The 18,082-nt window shown below is 56.0% G+C and overlaps 1 long non-coding RNA gene across 5 annotated transcripts in view; it reads right to left on the reverse strand.

Annotated features, from left to right (window-relative positions):
• LOC105075677 (protein FAM222A) overlaps positions 1-18,082 on the reverse strand; it is a 140,678-nt gene that overhangs the window by 26,808 nt on the left and 95,788 nt on the right. For 3 of the 5 annotated variants that reach the window (XR_012503566.1, XR_012503567.1, XR_012503568.1), the window contains one exon: positions 730-861. The exons of the other annotated variants lie outside the window; for them this stretch is intronic. This is a non-coding gene — a long non-coding RNA (protein FAM222A). The remainder of the gene's footprint in view (positions 1-729; positions 862-18,082) is intronic. 5 annotated transcript variants of the gene reach the window in all.

Below are 18,082 nucleotides of genomic sequence, written 5' to 3' on the forward strand. Positions count from 1 at the left end.
GCCTGGGGACTCTCACAGCCGCCACTGGAGAGGGGATGTCCAGGAGGGCATCCCTAGGGGAGCGAGGGGTGCTCAAACCCTGACCTGTGCTGAGCCTGACTGTGGTCTCAGACTGAGCCCTGAGGCCAGGCCCCAGGAGCCACCAGGGCTCCCCGCCTGAGCTGCCTGCCCTAAACAGAAAGGGCAGGGCCACCCAGGGTACCTCTGCCCTGCCAGGCTGGCGAGAGGCCCTGCACAGGCGACAGCTCAGACTTCCCCGCTTGTGCTTATTCACCCAGATGCACACAGAAACGAGCCTTTTTATCTTCGCAAGACCCACTTTCCTGGGAACCCAGAGCCCCCGAGGGGCAGGGCGACATGGGCAGGGCCTGCTCCGGATGGACAGGGGGAGGGTGGGACGGTTCCTTCCAGGCCCCTCCCTTTGAGAAGGTAGGCCTAGGTGTGCGCTCAACCCTGGGCACTCCTGATGTCCACCCAGCCTGGGGGCGCCCCCCCTTCCTGCCCCACTGCCCCCATCCCCAAGGCCTGAGCCGACAAGCTGGGAAAAAAAGGAGAAGAAAGCAGAGGGGAGGGTGTGTTGAAGGGGAAGAAAGGGAAGTTATTTAATACTAAACAGGTGTCTGGAGCCCGGAATTCTGCCGCTTTCTGCTAATAATGAAGTATTCATGAGGAAAAGCCTTTTTTCACTACTTTCTTAAGATACTAATTTCACAACAAGCTCCTTGTTACCGCGCAATTATTCCAATCTTGTATTTCCCCGAGACGGTTGCAGCCTCCTGTCTGTCCTGGACTCCCGGTAAATGAAAGACAATCACGTAACCACCTTTCATTATGCGCTATTTTACTTTCAGCAGAGGTACCCTGAAAGAAATGATTTACTCTGAAAGGGACTTTTATTCAGTTTCAAAACCAATTTTCTCCTATTACTGTCTCAGGAAAAAAAAAAGAGAGAGCAAGAGAGAAAGTGGGGGGCGGATGGGGGAGGGTCGGTGGTTCTCATGCCCCCTCCCCCGCAATCGCCAGCCTTAACGCAGCCACGCAATGAAAGCTGCGGTATCCACTTCCCGGCTTTGATTTCTGGTAATTTTAAATATGCCATTACAATCAGGCAGAAATTATACAGTTTAAAAAGGGAATGAAGTGGGGCTCATTGCAGGGATAAAGCCCTTGACTGCGGGAACGAGGCACCGCTCCTTGGGGACTTGAGACGTGAGCGGACAGCGGCAGCAGCCTCGCTGGGGCCCTTTGGGACACACCTGCACAGAGGGGGGCAGGTGGCCTCCTTGGACTCCCTGGCCCACCCTGAGTGACGTGCCCCTCCTTGCCCTCTGGCACCCCCTCAGCACATGCGGGCAGGCCACAGACATGCACGAGAATCCTGTGGGTAGGGGCAGGGGCCAGTTTTGTATCATTTCCATCATCTACAAACAAGACAGACAAAACAGAGCCCTCTTACTGGTCTTAAAACTTCACTCTGGTCTCAGAATAGCACCTAACCCTCTTTACCTGGCCCTCAAGGCTGCTGTGACCTGCCTCCCACCCACCCCACCCCCACAATCTCTCCTAGCCCTGCCTCACCCAGGCAGCCGCCCACCTCCAAACCTTAGCCTGTGCCCTTCCCTCTGCCTGCAGTGCAGCCACCTGATCCATTTTAACTCTGGCTCCCCTCCTCTGGGCATCCCCGCCTTGCAGCCCTAATCACACGGAGTTGTAATTGCCAATTTTCATGTCTGTCTCTCTCCACTGGACTGTGAGTTTCTCAGGGGCAAGGACCATGTCTTATTTGTCTCTTTCTCCCCAATGCCTGGCAAAGAGTAATCACTTAATAAATAGGTGTTGAATGAATGGCTGAATCAATGAATCAGTTATTGTCAGATGAAGTGACTGAGGCCCAGAGAAGCCAAGTGTCCTGCACAAGGTCACACAGCAAGCTGGAGACAGGACTGAAGCAGGTGCCTAGAACACTCATATCTTCCCGGGACCTCTACCCCTCTCGCCCCTCCGCCCCCTCTGTGCTTGGCAACATCCCATCTGCAGAAAGCCAGCCCCTAAGAGCCCCCACCCTGGCTCATTACATTCCCAGCCGAGGACCATCCGGGGAGCACTGCTCATTTTGAAACCCTATCTGCAAATCAGGCTGTTTATAAGCCCAAGGTCTTTTGTGACTTTAATTAAAAAAAAAAAAAGGGGGGGGGGGAGGGAGAAGGGAAGTGTCGCAAGCCTCAATGATTAGAATGCTTTGGCACCATCCCTGACACGGGGGCTGATAAGACGCCTTATCTCCGAGGCACCCCTAGGAAAAGGTCCCCTCCACCAGATAACACCCCCAGCTGTCGATATGCCCTTTCATAGCTGAGGATTTAGATAAAGGAAATGTGACAGGGGAGGGGAAAGAAAGGAAGGAACTTTCCAAGTCCAGGAAGAATCCAGTCTGTGCTGCTCGCCTTGGCAGAACAATGCATGGGAGGAGGATGTCTAAAGGCTGTCTTTATATTTATTAAAAGAACAATTGGAATTGAGGCCTTTGGCCCTGCCTGCCTTTTGTCATCTCTCCCAGCCTGTCTGGCTGCAGGGGGTGTCAGGGAGCCACCTCCACCACCCCCAACCCTGCCAGTGGGAACAGGGAGCTTTAAACTTAACAATACACAAGTTGGTGCTAATAATAGCAGTGCACATGTACTGAATGCTCCCTTGGTGCCCTGCCCCACGTGCATCCTGTCCATTATAGCTCACCACGTTCTCCTAGCAGCCTCTGTGGTAGGTTGTTTTTAGCCCCATTTCACAGATTAGGAAATGGTGGCAGAGAGGGGAAGTAATCTGTCCAAGGTCACACAGCTTTTAGGCGGCGGGGCCTGAGAGGTCAAACCCTGCCAGGGCCTGCCCCCTGGGCCCCATGCTGTATGGCCTCCAGCCTGGGCTCCATTGTTGTGGGGGGGCCCGTCAGTCCCCAGATCCCAGACAGCTGGGCAGGAAGGAGCAGAAGCAAGGTCCTGCTTCTCCCCAGAGCCTGAGTCTTTGATTCTCCTCTGGGAGGGGCTGGGATCACAGAGAGGGAGATGAAAGGAGGGCCGGGAGGAAGAGGGGCCCCCAGGAGGCCACTGACTCATCCCGTAAACACTCACGGACAACGACGCACATGAAGTCCCGAAGTCCACATTAGGCAGAACAATACTGAGGCGGTCAAAGAGGCCCTTTCGAGGTGGCTGTCATTTACCCAGCCGTTCATTCACTCACTCATTCATTCATTCGTGCAGCAAACATGCCCTGAGCATCTTCTGGGGGCCGGCCCCGTGCCATGTGCTGGGAGGACAGAAACCAGCGAGAACATCCTGCCAGAAGAGATTATTCAACCGGGACTGGTCTCCCACTTCCAAGTCCCGCCTGCTGCAAGGGGACTTCCCGGGCCTCTCTCTCCAGGCTCCAGTATTTCTCTGAAGCAGCAGGCGGGCAGGACTTTCCCCCAGGCATCCTGTAGGTCAGCAGTCTGCCCCTCGCCAGGCTGCGCAGGCCCTGGAATGGGTGGAATGCGGGGACGTACTTGGGCTGCAAAACAGGGTGTGACCCGGTGAAGGCCACAGGCGATGCCAACTGCCAGCAACCACCCTCCCCTCCTCCCCGAAGTGGCCCACTCTGGCTTCTGTGGCTCCACTCAAGGCCAAAGACTGGCTGTGGCTTAGAGAAGGTCATGCCAGGCCTTCCCAGCATGCAGCGGGACCAGGAGTTCAGAGTAGAGGGCCGGCCCTGGAGGCTTTAGGGTTGCATCTGCCAGGCAGGGGCCAAGCATGGGGGTTCTGATTGACTGAGTGACCTTAAGGACGTCACAGCCCTTCTCTGAGCCTTGGTTTCCCTCACTGAATCTGGATGGGGAGTGGCCACGCCTCCAAGCTCGGACACAAGGGGACGTGTGACCATGTGGTTTTCAAACACAATCCAGTGCACAAGGTGTGTGCAAGACACAGGCCGAGTCCACACAAAGGTGTTCGAGATGCAGTCTGTCCTTGAGGGATTTGGAATGTTGAGTGGGGACGAGCCAGGAAGCTGGTAACACCCAACATGTGAAGTGCTGAGTGGACAGTCAGGACTGAGTTCCCTAAAAATAGGCGAGGTGATACCTGCTAGGCCCAGGGCCTCACAACCTTCACTGGGAGGGGACAGGAGCCCTCCCCAGCTCTTACCTTCATCCCCCTTGCTGCACTGGAAGCCCGTCCTGGCCCCAGACCCTGCCCCCACATGCAGGGAAGAATTTGAAGTAGGGCCTGGGGAGGGGAATAAGCACTGGATTGCGAGCTTGGGAGAGCTGGGGTTGGGTCCTGGCTGTGTGGCCCTGAGTGGGTCACTTCCCTGGGCCGGTCCCCACTACCACTAGCCAGGCCAACACAAAGCCTTAGAAAGCTCAATGTCCCCTAAACCGCAAGGGGCAGGATTTACCTGCCCTTGGCCAGGACAGAAGGGTAGAGGGACCCTTGCCCAGGAGTGCCATAGGGAATCGGGGTGCACGGCACCCCCCACCCCGATGACAGGTGGAGCCACTGTCTGTCTCTTTCACTCCTCTGGCTCTATTGCTGTTGCCTTCTCCATCTGCCTCCCTATCCTGGTGCTTTCCTTCTTTCCTGTCTCTTTCTCACTCCCTTCCTAACCCCACTCTCCCCTACCCCTCCCTCCCCACCCCCCCAAACTCTCTCCGCAAGGCAGCCAGAGGAGAAGCCCACCCCAACCCCCGCCTGCCGCTCCCTCCCCCATTCCTGTTCCAAGCCCGAGCCTGAGGCCTTCCAGGGGACCCTGTTAATAATTAAATGTTAATCTAAAAAGCAATTTGAGCTGCGGCTAGGCAGATCTGGTTAGAGATTACATTAGCATGGAGGAGGCGAGGGTAATTTTCTTTAACCCCTCTCCTGATCTCTCAAGCCCGGGAATCTTCAAGTCATACTGGCACTGCTGATTAAACTGGCGCAGGGCTTGGCTGTGGATAAGGGGCCTGTGAAAAGTGATTATTTCCCACCGCCATTTGGGCCGCAGCACCAGAAAGGGGATTTTCACTTTCTTTTTTTAAGGTTGGGGTGAGAAGCGGGCACTGGCCCCTTCAAGAGGAAGCCTCCTCTACTGCCAGGATTACCATCCCCACCCCTGCAGGCCAGAGGTGTCCCTAAAATGCAAATCTAGCCAGAGCAGAACCTGGCTCCCTCTGTTCCTAGGACAGAGACGCTAGCTTCCTGCCCGGGGCACAACACCCTTTCATTTAGTCCTCACTCATAGTTCCTAGCACCTTGTCTGGCCCTGGGAGGGGCACTGGAGCTACAGATGCTAGTAGTGGTCCTGGGCTGAAGAGGAGACCAAGAGAGTGAACCGCCAATCAAATTCTGGATGGCAGGCAGCAGAATCCAGAGACGTGTATCCCTCAAGACATGCTTCTCACTGCCACACTTGCAGGCCTTTGCCCATGCAATCCCTTTGCTTAAAGCCCCTGCAGTTCTACTCAACGTTCAGCTGAAGCTCTGGTTCCTCAAAGGCTTCTTAAAGACATACAAGCTGCCTGATAAATGTTTGATGAATAATTGAATGGAGTGCCCCTGATCCCTCCTCCATGGGCTCACAGTGCCCATGCACAGTAGACCCTCAGGAAACCATCTCCTGAAGGAAGGATGGGCAAGAGGCTGGCCCAGGGAGTCGGGGAAGGAGAGGCTCAGGAAATAATCCGACTGGGACACAGGGCTGAGGTCTGGGGTGGCCAGATGTCCTGGGGCCCTTCAGCACCACGGCCAGCTCCCAGGGCAAGCGCCCTGGAGAAAGGGGTGGGGTGGAACCCGGGAGCCTAAAGATGTCAGTCACCATGGAAACTACCTTGAGGTTATCTGCCCTGAGCAGCACTCCAACCTCTAGAGGCCACATAACAAATTAAGCACCTACTGTGTGCCAGGTCCTGTGCTAGATACTGAGGCAGATACTGGGGAAAAGATGTGTACATCAGAGGGGCAATTACAAGGCAGGGTGACAAGTGGTATACCCTTGATGGGGACACCCTACCTAGCCTGGGGGTGTCAAGAAAGCGACAGCCCTGCTGCCTCATAAACAGGGTGACAGTGCTGTGTGGCAGGCTTTAGAACCAGAGGTCTGTGCTTTGTCCCTTAACTAAATCCCAGCTTTATCCCTTAACTCTGTGGCCTTGGGCAAATGCCTCTATCTTTCTCAGCCTCAGTTTCTGTGTCTGAAAAAGGGGTTAATTCTTTACCACAGCTTAGTACAAACAAAGTGCGGGGTCCCAGTAGTAACTCCCTAAATGGTAGCTATTATTAGTACCATTTATGATTATTATCAACAGGTAAGTAGGAAATATTCAAGTGAAGAAGGCAGGAGGAGGGGGTCCCAAGCAGAGAACTACACAGGGAAGCATATGGAGGTCATCTGTGCCAGGCGAGGCAGGGTCACCAGGACAGAGGGGACAGGGTCCCCCAAACCTCAAGGTGGGGAGATGCACTTCCTGTGGACCAGTGCTGGTTTAGGGCAGGGAGAGGCTAAGAGGCTCTGGGTGCATGAATAGGTGGGGGGCTCATGAAGGGTCAAAAGCCACCCCCTCTAGGGATGGGGTGACATGAGCAGTCACTGCCACCAGCAATAGACCTGGCTGGCCCTCTCCAAGAGCCCCCCACCACAATACCTGGGGAGTGAAGGATGGGGTGCTCATTCTCATGCAAGTGAACCTTCAGGAAACCCTAGCTAGGAGAGCAAAGCCTCCTAAACTCAGAACCCTCTACCCAGCACTCTTCTCTGAGAGCCAGAACCCAAGGCGGGACGTCTGGGCAGGGTCTGATCCCACAAGTCACTTATTCCTCTCCTAGTTCTGGCCTTGGCTCTTTAATGACAAGTGGCCGTCACCTTCAAGCAAAGGATGTGGGGTGGGAGCTGGGGAGGGGAGAGTGAAGCCAGGAATCAATTCCAAATGTCATCAGTGCTATGATGCTATAATGGGGGCTGGGGAAAGCCAGCAGAAAGGCCCCAACCTAGTATTTCTGGAGGAGGTCATGGGACCTTCCAGGAGGAGCAGTATGTTACCAGATGACTCCAGGGATAACAGGTCTGGGAGAAGAAACATTGTGTGCAGAAGGCATAGGGAAGGCTAGCTGTAGAGCCAGGAAGGGCCAGGGGTGCCCAGTCCGCCTCTTGCCTACTTCCCCTGCACGCCCCCAGGGCCCTGCATCCACACAGTTCAGGGTTAACCTAGTGACGGGGAAGGAGAAAATCTAATACTCAGAGCAATAATAGGAGCTAGTTGTTATTTTTAGTGTTCCCCATGGGCTCAGCACTTTACCGACATCACCTCATTTAACCCACCCCGGGCCTGGGAGAAAAAGAAAGAAAGGACCGCTGTGGTCTATGGACCTGTGAGGAAACAGAAGCCCAAGACGGGAAGAGGCTGTCCAGGGCTGCAGGAGCCAGGTGGAAGGCATGCGCGTGGGCCAGAAGGGCTTGAGGATTAGACCCTGGGGCGGGGAGGGGGAGAACGGAGAAAGACTGGGTCCTGGCAGGATGGGCCAGGAGTGCTTGGGAGAGAAAAGCCTGTGTGGGGGGCGGGGTGGAGCGGCTGGTGGGGGATAAAAGTGGCTGGTGAGGGCTAGTCTTTAAGCCAAGGATCAACAGATGCTTCTGGGGGTCAGGCTGGGGCAGAAATGAGTGGAGTCTTCCGGGCAGGGCTGGGGAAACAGGACAGGGCACCTCAGCCCATCAAGAGCACAAACATAGATGTATTAACCCTGAAAAGCAAGCCCCACGCCTCTGTAGGCCAGGTGAGCAGGGCTGGAGATGCAGTGTCCCTAAGCCCTTCTCTGATGGCGGAGCTCCCTCTGTGTCATCTGGCCACGGGACACCACGGTCTTAGCGCTGCGGTGCAGGGGCCAGACCACCTGGGCTCAAATCCCAGCTGTGCCACAGCCTGGCTGTGTGATTATCTCTGGGGAGTTGGATTTTCCCTCTTTGTGCTTCTCCATATTTATAATCTTTCTATGGGAAAGATGCATTGCTTCTGTCTTTTAAAAATAACTTTTTGAAAGGGATGTCAACCACTGACCACCTGGAGAGACAAGGAGCTGGGGTGCACTGTAAATTCACTGACTGGAGAGGGAGGAAGGTGCTCAGAGAGGCAGCAGTCAGGGAAGGGAGAGGTGGGTGGGGAGAGTGGCAGGAGGGGAAGGCCCAGAGGCTCTGAAATTCGGGAGCGGACGGATGGACAGAGGGACGGATGGATGCAATAAGCTTTCTGGGAAGCCAACGGGGTTAGCCACCCTTCCAGCTAGACTCTTACAACCGGCCCCTGCTCTGACCACATGCCCTATCACCTCCAGGCCTCCACACAGGCCCCTTCAGGCCACGCTCCACCCTGCTGGGGCCAGGCTGAGCTTTTCTGCATGGAACTCACTTCCTTCCCTACTCAAAACTCCCTCACTGGCTTCCAAGGCATTTCTAACAATATCCTCTGAGGCCCTGTGTGAACCCCTTCCCCACTCTGTCCCTCTCCCCTTGCTCACCTGGTCCTCTTAACAGGCCAACCTTGGGCCTCTCTCACCCCAGGGCCTTTGCAATTACACTTTTGTCTACCTAAATATTCTACATCTGATGCTCTCCAATAGAAATAGCACATCATCACAAATTTTCTGTACCCGCAGGAGAAACTATGGCTCATAATTTATTGTATTTAATACAATATATCCAAAATAGTATCATTTCAACATGTAACTAATGAGATATTATGGGGTTTTTTTCATAGTAAGTCTTTGAAATCTGGGGTGGATTTCATACTTAGAAGACATCTAGGTTTAGATGGGGTGACACTCTCTGCCAGCTCCGTTTCCTCATTCATGCCTCAACGCAAACACCACCTCCTCCAAGAGGCCCTCCTTGACCACTCCATATAAGCTGGCAACCCTCTGCCCTGGCCACCATCCTGTCAGCACTGTAGGTCCTTCACTGTCATTACCACTTTGAAATGATCTTATTGATGTATGGTTTAGCATCTGTCTCCTCTACTGGAGCAGGCTGCTGTGTTTGCATACTGGGGCACACAGTAGGTGCTCAGGGGGGCAGGTGGCAGGGGATAGAGGTGGGGGTAGCAGCCTGGGGCCCTTGTCTGCCTACCTCATTCCAAGTTCTGCTCTCGGTGACAAGAGAGGCCAGTGCGTGTGTGTATGTACATGTGGGGGGGGGGCGTACACATGCACACACACACACACACACACACATAAAGACCCCCATCCCCTCCCCTGCTTCTGAAAAGCAGGCCCAGAAGATGGGCCTCCTTTCAAAATCAGCCCGGCGCAGAAAAACGGCTGTGACAGCACAAAGCCGAGATTGAATCAGCGACGGGCCCGATTGCCTGGTGACGGTTACAAATGATCTGATGTGGAAAAGACAGGATCAGATGTGTGCAGAACAGTGGCTGCTCTGAGCCCCCACCCGCCAGACAATGGGCCACTGGGCAGGCGGGCAGGTGGCTCCCAGAAGCCCAGGCCCAAACGTGCCGATCGGTGTGGGGCCCAGGACACACCTGGCCGTATCTGTGCACCAACTCACGTGAGCCTTGCTTGACTAGAGTGGTCACTTATGCCAGGCAGACCCAGATGCTCCCCAAGTGTCCCTCACCTGGGAAGAATGGCCCCAACGGGAGACCAAGTACCCAGCTCTGGGCAGGTGGAGAACTGCCGAATTTTTCATCATCAGACTTGTCATTTCCAAATAACTAAAACAGGAACATTATTTTTGTCACGAGGGAGGAAAAAGAACTTTCTCCCCTCTTCTTGCATCTCACCAACCCCCAGCTTCTGCTCTCAGAGCCAGGGGCCATGCCCTCTACCCTGCACAGCTCAGTTCAGCTACTGGAATGGGCTCCCACCCTACCTCCAGGGGTGGGGCAGCGGTTTGAACCTCTCTGGCTCTCAACCACCTCGTACCGAATGGCATCCTACTTCAACCCCCTCCACCACCCAGTGCAAGGAGGCTGGGTCGAGAGAGACTGCCTGGCTTGCCCAGGGGTGCACAGCAGAGAGGCGGCCAGCCTGGGGCCTCACAGACCCACTTCTAGTCTTCCCGCTCCCAGGCCAGGCACCTCGCAAATGCTGGATAAATCCCCATTGAACAGACAGAGGATGTGTTGGGGCCTTTCTTTCCACTCCCTGCGTGCCTGGGGCTCACGGCTCTCCTGTACTCTGCCCTGGCCCCTGGGGTCTCTCTCCCCACTCATTTCACTGCACACTTTACCACTGCAATCCAACAAATCCCTCTCCACATCTGGGACAGAGAACTGAGCCGGTGTTCATCAACGCAGGTGGGTGAACGGGGCACTGGCTGGGAGGCCAGCGGTATCATGGAGGCACAAGGGTTGGGAAGCTTCTGGAAGAGGGGGAGGGCCCCTCCTTGTGAGGTCTGGGCAAGGGAGCTGCTTCATCTGGCAGCGACTATGTGCTGGACCCAAGTCTCAGCCTTGAGCCCATCCTGGGAGATGTGGGCCTATCCACGTCTTCCATTCTACCCAGGGGACAGAGGCTCAGAGGGGACAAGGGTTTGTCCAAGGCCACCTGGTGGGGTCTGGACATGAAGCTGGGTCTGCTAGACTCCCAAGCCCATGGCAGGGCCAAGAGAGGGCTGGGCTCCCAAGTGGGTGCCCAATGTCCCACCAGTCACCCCTGGGGTGGGCACTGGGTCACCGCCCCCAGGGGGCCACCCTGGCCCTGAGCGGTGGGCGTGACTGTAGGCCGAGGCTGACGCCAAAGGGGCCGTCCTGAGGCCAATGAAGTTAGCTTCTACCATCACTACCTCCAGGACGGCGTCCTGCTGGTCCGTACTTCCCAGACCGCAACACACATATTGCTGTGACCGGCGGCGTCTAGGAAGGGCCACAGAGCACCACGGCCACCGCACAGACCAGAAATGCTGTGTCTGAGCCCCAGCTCTGCTCCTGACCAGGAGGACTCTCCTGCTTCTGTCACTGAGTTCCTTGGGGCCTGTTTCTCCATCTGAAAAATGGAGCTAGAAATCTCCCCTTCCTCACCTGGCCGTGGTGAGGACCAAGCAGGGTGATGTGTATATTATGTACAGTCACTCGCTTTGGGGCAGCAACTTGATGCTCACTGCCCACTGGGTGCCCCCTGTGCCGGCGACGTCCACCCTCAGCTTTCACTGTCACGGGCCAGAGACGACAGACAGCAAGGGGCTCGGAGACGTGAAGTGATTTGTCCGTGGTCCTGCCAGGCAGGGGGAGGGGACTGGGGAGGCTCCAAGAACTTAAACTCCACCTCCTTCCAGTACAGTTTCTCCTTCAACCTCCAGGAACAAGCCCCAAATATGCCAGGTTGGGGTGGGGGGCATGGGACAGCTCCGTTCTCCAAAACTTGCCTGAGCGCTGGCTGCATGCCAGACTGCTGGGACCCAGAGAAGAATCAGACACAGCAGACACGCGCCCAGTAGCCCCAACCCCGGGTCAGATGGAGCTTCAAGGGAGCCCGGAGAAGAGTGGTTGTTCCCAGGAGGAGCGGCTTCCTGAAAGAGGAAGCCTCTGAGCCTTAGACTGCATGCTCCGGGGGCAAGCCCAGGGCCTGGCCCGGAGCCCAAAGGCACCCAGCAGGGCCTTGTAGGGCCAACTGAACGGTGCGGGGCTGGGCGGGGGTGAGGGCATTCTGGTGGAGGGACCCCATCTCATGGGCAGATGCAGTCATTCACCCACTGAACCTCCTAACCTCCCCAAGGTAGAGACTACTATTATCCTGATCTTCCAGGAGGGGAAATTCAGGCACAGAAAGGGAAAGCCACTTGCCCAAAGCCATCCAGTGAGGGATGGGTAGATCGGGGATTTGAACTCATTATCTGTCTGGCTCTGCGAACCCGACCACCATACCCACAGCCCTCAGCACAAGATAGCATGCAGGGAAGGGGTGGCGTGTGCAAGGCAAGAATGGACACAGGCTGGAGGGGCTGGGGGTGGTGGTGGAGGGGACTTGAAGGCCAGGCTGAGGTCTTGGCACATCACCCACAGACAAGAGGGAGCCACGGGGAAGGTGTGGCAGTTACAGTGCAGACTTCGGAGCTGGTCATTCTAGGTTCAAAACCCATCTCTTACCAGCTGTGCAGCCTTGCGCAGGTCAACTGACCTCTCTGTGCTTCAGCTTCCCCATCTGAAGAAAGGGGTTCAGATCAATGAGGCTGAATTTTGGCATGCAATGAATTTTATGTTTATTACATTGGAAAAAAAAAAAAAAAGGAAAGAAAGCGAAAGCTGGGGGACTGAGTCAGCGCCCAAGCTAGGTTTAGGGATGATCAAGTCGCTGGGCCTAGGGCACATTCTGGCCCCAGGCAGTGGGCACGGCCTGGCCCGGCCCCACCCAGCCCTGCCAGGTGGCGTCTCCCAGCCTCGCCAGGGCATGCGCCAGCTTGTGCGTGTGCGCGGCTGTGTGTTGCTACAGCAGCTTCTATGCAAACACGTTAATTTGTTTTCATTTTGTGTTTTTTTTCCCTTGCAGGATAATTGGGTGAGTTTGAAGTCTTGGCGAGGCTGCTGATTATAGCTATTTGGGTGGTGCCCTCGTGGGGCTCGGGCCCTGCCTCCTGCCTCTGGCAGTGACGGCGGCGGCTGGGGGTGTCTTTGGGGGTGTGGGGAGCTGCTGCTGGATTCTGAGGGCTCTCGCTGGCAGGGGATGATGATGGGGAAGGCAAGACATCCTGGGACCCCCATCACTCCCTCCACCCAGACAACATCGCGTCACAGAAGGGTGCAAATCCTGCCCACGAACGTCTTTTCTTTGCCCTGTTTGTTGCGGTTAAAAAAAAAAAAAGTTGCCAAGAATAAAAAGAAGAGCTCAAATTCCACCTAAAATTCTCATGGTCTGGTTTCTCTTGAAAACAAACTAACTAAAACTGGCAGCGTCGGAGCCCACATTCCCACAAGGCCCGGTGACAGCTGCTTTGTTCCCTGTGTCACCTGGCTGGTCCCCCTGGGCACCTGAGTTTTCTACCCCAGAGAAGGGCACAGGCTTTGGGGACAGTTGTCCGAGACTCCAACAGAGGCCCCGCCCACAGAAGCTGTGTGACCTTAGCCGGCATCTGCCTTCCTCAGCCTCTTGTCTCATCCGTACACCCTGCCTTGCCCCGGGAGAAGTAAACCGAGGTGGCTGAGTTTTCAGGAGCACAGTAAGGGCTTGGAAGTGTTCCTTCCCTTGGGCAGAGCAGGGAGAGCTGGGGTGGGAGCCGCCTGCTCCTTGTGTGTCCTGCACTTGACCCCTCCTCAGACACACAACCTTGTCACTCATCTGTTTGTACCTATTTCTCCCACTAGGCTAGGCGGAACCAGGTCCTAGAGGGCCAGGGCTGTGTCTCTGTTTAGACTTCACTGAAGGTCGACTATGTGCCACACTGTGAACAGAGAGCTGCGTATGGGACCCAGAGGAGGGGCTCCAAGCCCTTTAGGGAAGAGGAGTTGGAGTCACCCCAGCAGAGAAGGCACGTGTGCTGGGGAAGGCACTCCTGATGCAAACCTCGGCCTGAGCAAAGGCACAGAGTGGGGAACGGCCTGGCAAGGGAGAGCTGGTACCAGGTTGCTGGCCTTTGAGGGCTTCCTGGGGGTGGGTCTGAGCCTCCCATAGGACTGGGCTCTCAGAGGGGTTTGGTCAGCGGCTGCAGTGGACAGCTGCACAACAGGCCAGGTGGGGGTCAGGAAGAGACTAAGAGCTGGGCCCTGAGCTGCTGGCTTCCCTGTGTTCCTGGGCTTCTCAACAAGTCACTTCATTTATCTGAGCCTCAGTCTGCTTACCTGGAAAATGGGGCTACAGCAGGGACCCAGTGAGCCAATCCCTGACATGTGCTGGCACTCTTAAGAGTTACACTCACATCCCTGCCACCCACACACTGCTTCATCCTCCCACCTCTCCCAGGAGGTGGTAGGGATGCCAAGAAACCCCAGGCTACATGTGCGCAGCCTGAGTACATCCAGGCACTGAGCTCAGCGCGTTAACTGCACCCTGGCCTGACATCTCCCAGTGCTCCAGGGAGTAGATGCAATTTCACTCTCATTTTTAAGTTAAGGAGATCAAAGCTCAGGGAGGGTTTAATGGGTAAGGCAGCCCTCAACAAAGCCCTGGGTTTGGTTCTCCACTAAAGCTGCAGCTACTAGCCCAGAGCCTGGCAAGGATGGAGGGGTGGAATGGACTCCTGGCAACACAGACAGCCAGCAGCCTTCCTGAGGCCACACCCCAAATTGCAGCCCTGGGGCTAGGGAACAAAGGGCAACACAAAGGGTACTCCAATTACAGCCTTGGGGCCTGGGAAGAAAAGGCTTTGAAGTCGGCCAAACCCTGGCCCCAGGACCAGCTGCATGAGAAGGGCGAGTCAGCTGTCCTCCCTGAGCCTCAGTGTCTTCACCTGTAATGGGAGACCACTGCCCTTGACCTGCGGGGTTGGCGGAGTGTCTAGCCCAGGACTGGCACATAGTAGGCCCACAATAAACCAGATGAACAGCTGCTCTTGGCCCTTCTAGCAGCCAGGGGCCCCCAGGAAACAAGAGGAAGGTGAATAATGATGGAAGGAGGCGGCTAGGAGACGGGAGGTTCTCTGGCCAGTCCCCTAGGGGTGGTGACAGGCCTCTGTGGAGGGATCGGGCCTCCCCAGTCACACAGGGTGGCAGCTGGCAGCACCCCCACCTCCACAGAGCACCACACAAAGGGGCCTCTATTCCGGCTCAGAGCATTTGTCCCTGGCTGGCTGGGCTGCACTGCCCTCTCCCTATTCCGCTGGCTGCCCTGCCTGGCCCAAGCCTACCCGAGCCTACACAAAGGCCAGTGTGTCCCTGCCGAGCCAGCCTGGCCTCAGAAGACCCCGTCCGCAGAGAGCTAGAGAGCTCAAAAGGGTCCCAGGAGGGTTCATAGAGCGTGGCCAGGCCTCACGTCCAGGCCCCGATGGGGAGGGGGCTAGGAAGGCCTGAAAAAGGCTTAGGAGTGGCTGAACCTGAACCTGACTCCAGCTCTCCCACCTCCTAGCTCTGCAGCCCTAGATCAGTTTGGACCTCGGTTTTCTCATCTGTACAATGGAGGCAATGATGACAATGTGCCCAAAGTTCTGGGCCGTGGAGGGTTCGGTTAGGTATGCGGGCCTGTGCACAGTCAGCACCCAGCACCTCAGAGCCAGATTACAGGCAACTGGGGGAGAGGGCAGGCAGGAGTCTCCTAGGCCTTGGATAAGAATGTTCTGTGTCTCCCTCCTCAGCTCAACCCTGGAAGCCTGGCCGCCCAGCTCCTATGGAGGGAGAGGGGACAGCATCCCCTGGCAGACCATTCCCCCCTCTACTCTCCGTGGAGCAAGGTCCATTGTATTGACACCGACCCTCAAGCCGGGGTCTGAGCCCCCTCCTGCCCCTGGCCCATCTGCAGGCAGTGGGATGACAGCAGCTGTTTATGGGAGTACCTACTGTGTGTTGGGACTCCAACCCCATCACCTCCTTTAAGCCCTACGGCTACCCTGGGATTGCACGGGCTGTGGAGTCCAGCGACCCAGGGCCAGGGATCCTGGCTCCACCACTTCTGGCTGTGAGATTCCAGGCCTCATGCTTCCTGTTGCTAAGACAGGCAGCCCACCCTAAAAGGTTCATGTGACAGCTAAGTGAGAAAAGGCCTGCTTTGTGCCTGCAGCCCAGAGCCTGGCTCCAGCAAGCTTGAAATCCTGACCTTCTGGACTCCCAACTCACAGATGGGGAGACTGAGGCCGAGCTGGCAAGTGGCGCACTGCCTGGCACGCAGGGGGTGGGCTAAAAACCCACGCGATGGATCATTGCAGGAGATGAAATTGGGATTCCAAGCCCAAGTCTGGCGGACACCAAGTCCCTCTTTCCTCCTTGAGGATTTTGCTAGCCAATTTGAGCAGGTTATTTTTCCCTCTTGTTTCACAGCCATCCCCAGCCTGTGAAGGGTGGGGCAGGAGACCCGGGCCTGGAGCCTGATCCACCTCCCTGGCTGACCCCCAGGAGCCCTTACCCTGCCGCACAAAGTCCCCCTTTCTCCCTCCCGCCGGCTCGGGGCGGCCAAGTGAACAGCAGAATCCCGAGTAATTAAGCCAGCGCGCACCATCCGGGCGCCTGAGAACACTGTGGAGTTTCCCTTTTATGTTTATAGCAATTGTATGAAAATGTGCAACATGGAGCGGCACCAGCTGACAAATGAGACGAAACAGACAGGATTCCGGGCCGGCTTTTTTTCCAGGCCTGATTGGCATTAATTGTGAGCGTTTACAAAGCACAACTCGGCGCCTGACATTTGCTTCAAGCGAACGTTTCCTTCTAATAGTTTTAATGATTACAACGGGAGCTGGTGATCACCGCCGGGCGGGGAACGGGCTGCCTGGTGCCCAGCCTGGACTCCTGCCAGGACCCAGGCCGGCCTCTGCTTGCCCAGGGCCCAGGGGTCCCACTTTCCCTTGCTACCTGCTGTGGGAGGGTTGCGCTGAGTTCCAGGCCTCGGGCACCAGGACCCTGGTGTGGGGCCCGGCTGCTGGCACACGCTGAGCTGCCAGCTTATGAAGCTGATGGGGAAACCCACAGGCACAGGGACCCCGGGCACAGCCCTGGGGGGAGCAGGAGGGCGGGGGAGGCGGGGAGAGCAGCAGGGCTCTGGCCTGGCTCTGGGGCTGGTGGGGCTGAGCTTACAAGGGACTAGCAAGGATCCTACAAACACTGCCTGCTACTTCCTTGCTGTGTGACCTTGGCTGAATCCCTTTCCCACTCTGGGCCTAACCTCCCTCACCTCTAATGTGAGGGCCAAGGACAAGGTCAGGTCAGAGTTCCAGTCCCAGCTCTGGCCTCTTTCCAGCTGCACGACCTTGGGAGAGTCCCTTGCTCTCTCTCAACCTCAGTTTTCCCCATCAGTAGAATGGAGCTCATAACCCCCCCAGTTTGCAGAGTGGTTTCTAGATTCCAATTGAAAGGGTGGAAAAACTCTAATTTCTGGTGGGCCAGGAGCCTATGTTTCATTCTTTCCCCAGAGAGTCCTCCAGACACCTCATTCATACACGCATTCATACACTTACTCATTCACTCATTCATTCATTAAACATCCAGTGTCCTGATTAGGAACTTGGAAAGACACCAGTGAACAAAGACTCTCCCCTGAGGCAGAGGTATGACATAGAGGCTCTTTATATGCAATATCTGCATACACGTCTTATGCCCATTTTACAGAGGAAAAACTGAGGCACGAAGAGGGAGAAACAAGAGTCTGAGGTCCCCCAGTTGGGAAGAGGTGGTGCAGCAGCAGAACCCTGGCTGCCTCAGAGGTGAGAGCTCTCAGAACCCTGATGACCAGCCCACGCTGGGCTGGAGCCCTTTCTGAAGCGCCAAGAAGGGCTGACCACTTGGATAGGGCTCATTGGCCGAGCTGGGCCGGGCAAAATGGCAGAAGGCTGGGACCCCTGGGAAGAGGGGAGTCTGAGAGACCTGGGTAGCCTGGAGGAAATGGAATTCATGGAGTTCCATTTCGTGGGCTAGAAATGGGAGCAGAGGCGCCTCGTCTGTGAAACTACAACATCGCTCATGCCTACACTTCCATCAGCACTGTGTGGTACCCAGTCCATGCCAAGTCCTGCTCTAGCAAACAGCATTAGTGAGGTGGCTGGGAGAGAACACCAGATACTCGGACAGCTCCATGGCATGTGCAAAGACCCAGAGCACAGAGAAAACCCAGTGTGTGTGTGTGGTGGGGGGTGGTCAGGAATCTCTGGCAGTTTGCCAAGGCCAAAAAAGCCTCCTCTGAGCAGTTGGGTCCCATGGGGCCCCCTGTCACCCCTACCTCACTCAGCCCCCTGACTTTGCCAGGCCCACACTGAAGGAAGGCCCCAGGATGGGTCCCAGCTCCATGCTGGGCTCCAGCCAGAAAAACCTTGGCCACTGTTTCTTTTGGAGTCAGTTTCGGGGATGGGGCAGGGAGAAACATTTTTTTTAAATGGGGATTTTTTTTTCCCTGTTGCATATGGTGGCACAGATGGGCCCATGATCCATAAAAACTGTTTGCAATTAAACTCCCACTTTGCATGGCTGGGTTTGTCAGTTGTCTGAACCACGAGCGTGGGG

This window comes from Camelus bactrianus, chromosome 32 (genome assembly GCF_048773025.1).
Source record: "Camelus bactrianus isolate YW-2024 breed Bactrian camel chromosome 32, ASM4877302v1, whole genome shotgun sequence".
NCBI lineage: Eukaryota > Metazoa > Chordata > Mammalia > Artiodactyla > Camelidae > Camelus > Camelus bactrianus.